The 7,827-nt window shown below is 35.7% G+C and overlaps 1 pseudogene; it reads right to left on the bottom strand.

Moving 5' to 3' along the window:
* Window positions 1–3,088: 3,088 nt before the first annotated feature.
* LOC100978527 (olfactory receptor 10A2-like) lies at window positions 3,089–4,047 on the bottom strand (annotated as a pseudogene).
* Between the last annotated feature and the right edge of the window lie 3,780 nt (window positions 4,048–7,827).

Raw genomic sequence — 7,827 nt, 5'->3', positions numbered from 1 at the left:
CTGGAATTATAAGCATGAGCCACTATGACTGGGTGAATAAATGTCTTTACTATAAATCAGGTTAGATGGGTGTCAAGCAAATGTACTGATTTAGTATTTTATGTATTTCTAATTTTCTATCAAATTTCTGAAACTCAAAATGCATATCGATTAGTTGATTTTAGGATTGGGGTGGGGTTAGGTACAATAATACCACGTGACTGAATTAATATTTCCATGTCTGTGTTTTTGAAAATACATTTATTTTAAGTTCAGGGGTACATGTGCAGGTTTGTTGCATAGGTAAACGTGTGTCATGGGGGGTTTGTTGTACAGATTTGTTATTGCCCAGGTATTAAGCCTAGTATCCATTAGTTATTTTGTCTGATCCTCTCCCTCCTCCTACCCTCCACCCTCAGATAGATCCTAGTGTCTATTTTTCCCCTCTATGTGTCTATTTGTTCTCATTATTTAGATCCCACTCATAAGTGAGAAGATGTGGTTTTTGGTTTTCTGTTTCTGCATTAGTTTGCTAAGGATAATGGCATCCAGCTCCATCCATGTCACTGCAAAGGACATGATGATGTTGTTTTTATGGTTGCATAGTATTCCAAGGCATATATGTACTGTATTTTCTTCATCCAGTCTATCACTGATGGGTATTTAGGTCGATTCCGTGTCTTTGCTATTGTGAATAGTGCTGCAATGAACATACACGTGCATGTGTCTTTATAATAGAATGATTTATATTCCTTTGGGTATATGCCCAGTAATGGAATTGCAGGACTGAGTGGTATTTCTCTCTTTAGGTCTTTGAGGAATCACCACAATGTCTTCCACAATGGTTGAACTAATTTACACTCTCACCAACATTGAGAGTGTAAAAGCATTCCTTTTTCTCCACAACCTCCCCAGCAACTGTTATTTTTTTAACTCTTTAATAATCGCCATTCTGAGTGGTATGAAATGGTATTTCATTGTGGGTTTGATTTGCATTTCTCTAGTGATCAGTGATGTTTAGCTTTTCTTCTATGATTATGGGCTACATGTATGTCTTCTTTTGAGAAGTGTCTGTTCATATCCTTTGCCCACTTTTTAATAGGGTTGTTCGGTTTTTTTTTTCTTATAAATTTGTTTAAGTTCTCACAGATGCTGGATATTAGACCTTTTTCAGATGCATATTTTGAAAAGTTTTCTCCAATTCTGTAGGTTGTCTGTTTACTCTGTTGAGTTTCTTTTACTGTGCAGAAGCTCTTTAGTTTATTTAGATCCCATTTGTCAATTTTTTCTTTTGTTGCAATTGCTTTTGTCATCTTTGTCATGAAATGTTTGCCCGTGCTTAAGTCCTGAATGGTATTGCCTAGGTTGTCTTCCAAGGTTTTTATAGTTTTGGGTTTTACATTTAAGTCTTTAATCCATCTTGAGTTAATTTTTGTATATGGCTTAAGGAAGGGGTCCAGTTTCAATCTTCTGCATAGGGCTAGCCAGTTATCCCTGCACCATTTATTGAATAGGGAATCTTTTCCCCATTGCTTCTTTTTGTTCATTTTGTGAAAGATCAGATGATTGTAGGTGTAATATTGCTCTTTTAATTCCCCCTTTTTATGCTTTGTCTCTGTCAATTTTATAACCTTCAGATATCTATTCGTTATTAAAATTGAGAGAATTTAAAATTTTTCAATCTCATTACATTTAATTCAAAACTCAGGCAATGCCAAATATTTTTAGACCTTATATTCTCCTGTGAATTGATATGTCATGAATGAGGGAGAGAAAAGGGCACATTTCTTTACTGAGTGAATCCCAGACAGTGATAATATGTAGTTAACAATGCAGTTCTGTCAATATGATTGCATGTTATTCCACAAAAGCTATTAGGTTTCCCAATAATAATATGCATCATTTTCTTGCAGCACGTTAAGTCTACCTTACTTCAGTGTTGAGAACCTCTTCAGAAAGGGGCCAGCTGTATTGCCGTTGCTCCCCTGGTAGTCTATACCCAAAACCTCTTCTCCTATTTCCTTCACAAGATTAAATTTTAGTCGTTATTTATGGAACCTGACATAATAATGGACACACTGTTTTTCTTAACTCATGTGTATCGTTTTCCCACTTCCAAGCTTCTTTCAAATAAATTAATTGCACTTGTATTAGAGTTTGACTCTAGAGTATCAACACTAAGATAAAACCAGAAAACTTTCAGGTGGACAAAATGTCTCTGAACATTTACATTTTTGTCAACTTCTCTAAAGTTGCCATAAGAAACCAACAGTTTTTTAAAGTTCTTTGTGTTAGTGTCTTATAGAAGGCTTGCTTTTTATTATTCAAAGAGACAAAAACAATATATATTAGCTAGAATATATACACAGTGACAAAAGAAAATTACATTTAAATCAATACATGTAAACAGGGTTTACAATAGGTGTAATAAGATTGTATGTCTCAAAGGGAGACATTTCCCTAAGTCTTTACTCACATGAAAAACAAATAAACAAACCAACAAAAAACAGGTGGATAAGAGCAAAGAAAAACTCATGTTTCAGATAAAGAATTCAGGTCTCTCACTGATTTACAAGCTAAATATTTAAAGTTCTTTCATGGTCTACACCACTCATTAACAGTTGGTTATTTAATATGTATGACCTTAAGATGTACAGAGAGCACACTAATTAAAGGAGCATACTCCACTTAAGAACTTAAGTTCTAATAGACTATATTTGATACTAAAATAGTATTACTTCCTGTTTGTTTCATTTTTTGTTTTATACTCATAAAGGATATTTCATTTTCCTCAGGAAAATGGCATGAAACATACTGGACTTAATGCTATTACCACTGGAGAAGGAGAAAATGGTAGCTTGACACATGAGATGCCCTGTAAATACTGTTGAATGAATGAATGATTAACAATTGAATGAATCTACTGTGTAGTTTCCTTTTACTTATAGACATTGAAAAATGTGTGACAAATCCAAATGTTTTTTGGTAGCTAGGCTATAAATGCTTTAATAAAAGAATATGTTGGTAGAAGAATCATAAAATCGGGTAACCTCTCTACAGAGAGGTAGGTTAGGTTACAGTAGCATAGGTTTCAGCTACTATGGCTGGTTTAGGCCATTTGTCTAACAGAGTTCCTTTGGGTTATCCTTTGAAAGGCTTCCTTTACTTCCTTGTTCCTCAAGGTATAGATAACAGGATTCAAAGCAGGTGTGACCATTGTGTACATATGTGCAGTTGCTTTGTCTGTTTCTGGAGTGTGTGCAGTCTTAGGTTGCAGATAAGTGAACAAGGCAGTGCCATAGAACAGAGAAACAACCAAGATATGAGAAGAACAAGTGGAGAAAGCTTTGTGTCTTCCAGCTGCTGAAGGGATTCTCAAGATGGTCACAAGGATGTGCATGTGGGAGCACAGAATGAGGAAACAAGGACTCACAATAAATAGCACGGAGAGAGAAAACATCACAATTTCAATTTGGGAGGTATCAATACAAGCCAGTTTCAGTATAGGCATTATATCACAAAAAAGTGTTGAATCTTTCCTGTTCCACAGAAAGGCAAAGTGAAGATCAGGGTGATCTGGGCTGACTCCACCACCACTCCGGTGAACCAAGATGCTGCAGCCAATTTCAAACAAACACGAGGGCCCATGAAGAGAGTGTAATGCAGTGGGTAACAAATAGTTACAAAGCGATCGTAAGCCATAGCTGCTAGCAAGCAGCATTCTGTCAGTCCCAAGATGGCAAATACGTACATCTGGGTTGCACAGCCACCCACACTTATGGTTTTGGTCTCCACCAGCAGGTGCACCAGCATGAGGCACCACACTGGTGGTACAGCACATCTCCAGAAATGAGAGGTTCACCAGGAAGAAATACATTGGAGTATGCAGGGCAGGGGTGATCCAGATCAGGGAGATGATGATGAGATTTCCTCCTATAGTACATAAGTGATGATTAAGAACACAATGAAGAGTACAAGCTGTAATTCTTCTATAGAAGAAAAAGCCACAAATGTGAATTTGGCACACAGGGACTGATTTCCATCTATGGTGGGCTCAGAGCTAAACATCTGTGAAGACAACAGAGAAGGCAGGTTAATGGGAATGCAGTCACCTAACACATCTCTCTACTGAACCACAGCAAAGGAGCTTTCCTAGAATCAGTAGTCTGAGATGAGAATCTAGACACCTGGATTTCTTCTGTTAAATCTTTCTAAACAACTACATAATTACATTGAATACATATTTCTTCCTGATTTTGAGTTATGGATTATATGCTATTTTCACAAACATTTAGAGAAAACAATGGTTTTTAAGTTGCATATTCTGAATTTTTTGTTTTCGTCTTATCACTAATTATATACAGAAGCTATTATGCAAGCAATATATGAAGACTTATAATTTTAAAGGAGTCACATAAAAATTAATAGATTCAGATGTAAAGGTGTTATACTCTGGTCTTCCAAATTCTATAAGCTTCCTTAAAGCTACACTTAAGAGCTTAAAAGGGAATATATTTCCAGCTGTTTATCTATGTATTTATATACATATTTTACTTGATCTGAATAGAATAAGCAAATAATTACAAAGCTAAGATCCAAGAAAGCCAAAATCGACATAATCTCCTTTCTACAACCTCAGTGTAAATTTGCAAGAAATTACAAATAGGAGAACATACCTAGGACCACAAGGTAAACTTTCTTTTCCTTTTTGGGCTCCTAGACTTCCTATGGCTCTAAATTATAGCACGGTGATAGAATAGGCAGTATTTGTATTTCTACTAGAGACCATAGGGAATACATCCACTGTGCAGCTTAATTATATTTGTCTCAAGAGGAGTATATTAAAAACAATGAGTGTTTAATGTGCAAGTTGGTTTTCAGTTGTTAAAGACATTTCCAGAGATACCTATTGCTGTCAGTTATATCACCTGTTCCAATGCATAAAACTAAAAGTTTCTAATTGGAACCCATCATACAATTGAAATTATTATTAAACTCTATGGATGTTTGCCATAGTAATCCTTTCTAAGCTCCTCAAATGGACAGTGACTAATTAGGCCTTTGTAATATTGGTAGGCACAGTGCAGGGAACATAGTAGCCTCCATAAACCCCCAAAATAGCATTCACTTTATTCATTATTTATTATTCAATTGCTAGCAGCATTAAAAAAAATAGGCATGGGAAGAAAAGCCCAAATTTCCAATGGAATTAATTAAAGTAATTGGTCAAAAACATTAAAAAATGTATTTTTCTTCTACTGTCTTCAAGAAATGAAAATATTGTTCATTCTGAATGATCCCCATTGCTTCATTCCAGACATATTTTCTTTTCACTGTCAGGTCAATATGGTAAATTCATTGGGACAGAGAGTAAGGCAAGTAAAAGAGGTTACAAGATCAGTTTTGAAACTAATGCGTTAGATGGGACTGCTATTCTCGCCTCCCACGATTCCCATGCCAAACCAAAAGGCAGGAGGTTTAGACATTGTCTCTCCCTCCTAAAAAATATGTATGCTTTTTTTGTGCCACTCATGCTGCCTCAGAGATGAAAGCCATGTGTTTTGGGGAGTGCTCTTCCATCAGTGTGGAGGTACTGCCAGAATGAATGTACCACATTGAGAATGTTTAGGTTGGTGCAAAATTGTGGGGTTTTGCCATTACTTTGCACCAACCTAATAATTAAGAAAACACATTCTATTTGATGGTATAGCATCCCTGAAATGCTGCAGCAGAAGATCACATCATGCATAATCAGTGATATTTTGCCAAATCTCCCCACCAGGGTCTGGGAGTAAGAGTAAGTACATAGCTGTATTTCTTTGATATGTTTTTGCCACAAAATACTTACAAAACAAAAACAGCTGCTAATTTCTCCACATTAATTCCCACCTGGACTCTGTGTTGTGTTTATTTCTCAATCTGATTCTGAAATTAGAGGAATTTTTTTTAAATATGGATACAGGATTGGATGTGGGGTATTTAAGTGAGAAAAGTAAAAAGTCCTCTCCTGCTGCCTCAGATCTGCTTTTGTCCTGAGTAAGTGGGTAAAAGGAAACAATGTTTGGTGAGACAATGGCCAGATTAGTATATGCACTACTGATAATAACAACAACATATAGACTCCAGATTCCATTATGCTATCTATCGCACATCCTCCTAGAGTCCAGGAGTTTTTCAATGGTCCTGGAAAAAGTACTTGAGATGAAAGGGTGGATCTTATCTATGTGGTATTTTTGAAGGCAAGAAAAGAGAGTATTTAGGAAGGGAGTGATCAACTGCACCAAATATTTCTGAGATGGTGTGAAAAAATAGCTTTTAATTATTTGTTGACTTTGAGCTCCACATAGGCTATTGATGACTTCAGAAAAAAATAATTTGGAAAGAGAAGTAAGAACATGAACCAGAGTGAAGTTGTTTTTGAGGAAATAGAATTTTAAAAATGAAAAAAACCAGTAGGAGCAATACATTCTAGAAATTTGGCCATGAAGGGCAGGAGGAAGACAGGGTAATAACTGGAGAAAATGAAAGGACAGGACACAATGACTTATTGTGATTCACTACGTTTTTAAGATGGGAGAACCATGAGCTTTTTTATTTTTATTTATTTTTATTTATTTTTTTGAGATGGAGTCTCGCTCTGACCCCCAGGCTGGAGTGCAATGGCGCAATCTTGACTCACTGTAAACTCCGCCTCCAGGGTTCAAGTGATTCTCTTGCCTCAGCCTCCCAAGTACCTGGGATTACAGGCACCCACCACCGCGCCCGGCTAATTTTTGTATTTTTAATAGAGACGGGGTTTTGCCATCTTGGCCAGGCTGGTTTTGAACTCCTGACCTCAGGTGATCCGCCCACCTTGGCCTCTCAAAGTGCTGGGATTATAGGCGTGAGCTACCACACCTGGCCTTAATAGCTGGTGTGAAGGAGCCATCTAACACACAGCTTTTCTTTCCCGCATTTTGAAAATAAAACAGTACAACTTTAATTTCAGTTTTTGATTTTTGAATTAAAAGTGTAATTTAAAACTATGAGTATCTCATGGTAGAGCAATTACAAATAAACATGTTTATAATATTAAGTCCTTGGGCTTACACTGTTTGATATGAGATGAGGATTCATTGTAATGTCATTCCAAAACATGTTTTATGAGAGTTAATTTATCCATCACTTGTAACAGTATGAAGATCATCTTTGTCAATAGAAATAATATGATCAACATAGCAGCTAATAGTTTTAGTGTTTACCATTTGTTAGATACATGTTTCACTATATAGATATATGTATATGTATCTCCTCATTTAATTTTTATAACAATTTTCTGAAAGAGTTATTGTTATCTCCATTATAAAGACCAGGAAACTTAAATATAGTCATTATGTAATTTCCCAAAGTATTATAGGTACAAAAGAGTAGAGTTGGGTTCTGAAGTCAAGCTATCTCAGTTAATACCAGCATATATATTCTTCCTTTTATTTTATTGTCCTATGCTCTTTCTTCTAGATTAATTTAACTATAATGAATGATAAAAATTGTGTTAAGAAACACTGTGAGAATACCTAAATCTCTGTGATCAGATTACTAATAGAGATATATATGTTAAAGGCACTTCTGGTAAGGGTTTAGAAGGAAATAAATGGTGTGTTATTGGAATGTGAAGGAAAAAGCATCCTTGTTCTATAGTGGCAGAAAGTTTAGCAGAATTGTATCCTGCAGTTGTGTGGAAAGGAATCCTTAAAAATGATGGACTTGTATATTTAACTGAGGAAGTTTCCAAGTTTTGAAATCTCTTGCTATTTATACTAAATGTGAGAGGAGAAAGGATAAGTTGAGGTAAGAAATATCAAATGAAAA

Source organism: Pan paniscus, chromosome 10, assembly GCF_029289425.2.
Source record: "Pan paniscus chromosome 10, NHGRI_mPanPan1-v2.0_pri, whole genome shotgun sequence".
In the NCBI taxonomy this organism is placed as follows: domain Eukaryota; kingdom Metazoa; phylum Chordata; class Mammalia; order Primates; family Hominidae; genus Pan; species Pan paniscus.
This window is presented reverse-complemented; position numbering and strand designations above follow the sequence as displayed.